Source organism: Atta colombica, unplaced genomic scaffold (genome assembly GCF_001594045.1).
Source record: "Atta colombica isolate Treedump-2 unplaced genomic scaffold, Acol1.0 scaffold105, whole genome shotgun sequence".
Lineage (NCBI taxonomy): Eukaryota > Metazoa > Arthropoda > Insecta > Hymenoptera > Formicidae > Atta > Atta colombica.
In genome coordinates, this window is record NW_017259190.1 from 1,896,834 (window position 1) to 1,898,843 (window position 2,010).

Here is a 2,010-nt window from a genome sequence, read left to right on the forward strand (position 1 = left end):
GAATTATTACTATATTTTTATTATATTTATTATATTTATATTTTATTATATTTATATTTATATTTTATATAATATTTTATTAACATTCCAAACAAGATGTAAATTTATTACCTAAAATTTGAATATAATTCGAGAAATATAAAGTAAAATTTTTTAAATATAATTATTTAATATCTTTTCTAAGATTTCACATTTATACTTTTCTTGTTAGAGTTATTACTGTAGAAGCTATTAGCACAAATGATCTATGAAATACTTGATAGTCAATTTACGTATGAAATTATTTTACTGATAAAAGTTTATTATACTGCACATCACATTTACACTTTGCTACTTACTTAATTTCTTTACGAATATAATTCTTTATTATCTTTTATAAGATTTTACATTTATCATTTATATTTTCCTTGTTAGAATTATTACTGTGAAAGCTATTAGCACAAATTATATATGTCTATAAAACACTTGATAGACAATTTATGTATAAAATTATTTTTACTGACAAAGTTTATTATGCCTCACATCATATTTACTATAATCTCTACTTACAGATGTCAGACTAGACTCAAGAGCAATCCGATTAAGTATGTATAAAACGTATTATTAAATAAAATGCATAAGAATGATGAGGCGGATCATGAGATTATATTAGGTGAATGTGAAAGCCACCTACCTTAGGTCATCGACCTGACATTGCTTGCGATGCAAAGCGAAGTTATAACTTCGCGAAAACTAAAAATCACTCTAAAATTTGATTACTAATTTAAAAAGTATTCTCTTGATTGAATTTTTGTCATACATTATTTGATAGTATCACAGGGAATCAAAAAACTTGTTTTTTTTACAAAAGTAATTTTCAAAGATCATAAAACAGAAAAAAATGTCAATTATTATAATTTCTATCATTTATTATTACTTTTTTTGCAGAAACAGATGCAAAAAGCTCCGATTACAATAACTGCAGAAGTACATAAAATTTTATATTTTCTTGATCATTATTTTTTATAATTTATTTAATTAAAAATCTCGTAAATAGAAAATATAAAAAAAAGGGAAAATCAAGATCTTAGAATTAATAAAATCTTAAAATATATATACATTGAATACATTTTATGGATTTTATACTGGAACAGGAATTATTATCTTTACTATTATTTTCTAATAACGATTTGGCAATGACGTTACAATTTTTATGGTTTATTAATCATAACTAACTAAAAATTAAAATTAGAAGAATCACTTTTGGAAAGTAACTTGTTATCATTACTCTTTAACTGAAAAAAATAAAACTCATTATTTATAACATGTTGACTTGTTATTTTTACTAGTTTACTTTAATCCGTTACAAATAATGAGTTACTTTTTTTTAATAATGTGATGGTATCAAATTACTTTTGAAAAATGGCTTTTTCCCAATCTTAATTTTTAGTTAGTTATTGTTATTATACAAAATATACTATATCATTATCAAAGCGATATTATAAAAAGCAACAAAAAGAAACAGCATACTTACTTCCCTTTTTTTGATTTTATGGCCTAAAAATAATCTTGGCATAAAAATAATTGTTGCCTTACGTATAATTAATTATTATTCATTATTTTTAAAAATTTTTTGCACACATTTAAATAGCATAAATAAATTTAAATCATAATAAATGATTATATCAAGATCTTTTCAAAGAAGTAGAAATAATAAGTGTCTTATAAATATATTTCAACTTTTTATTTCTCTCTCTCTCTCTTTCTCTCTCTCTCTCTCTCTCTCTCCTGTTTTAATCCAGGTAGATTAAAATTGATCCATTAAAAAACTTCCAAAAAAAGTTTCTAAAATATTTATTTCAGTGAAGAAATGACAATGGAAATGATATCGAATCGACATCGAATTTGATGATTTCGATATTGAATCAACATCGATATTTCATTTGTGATTAGGATGTATTGATATGTATCATTTAAATTCTTTCTTTAATTGATTTTATTATAATTTTTTCTTGTATATATATATATATA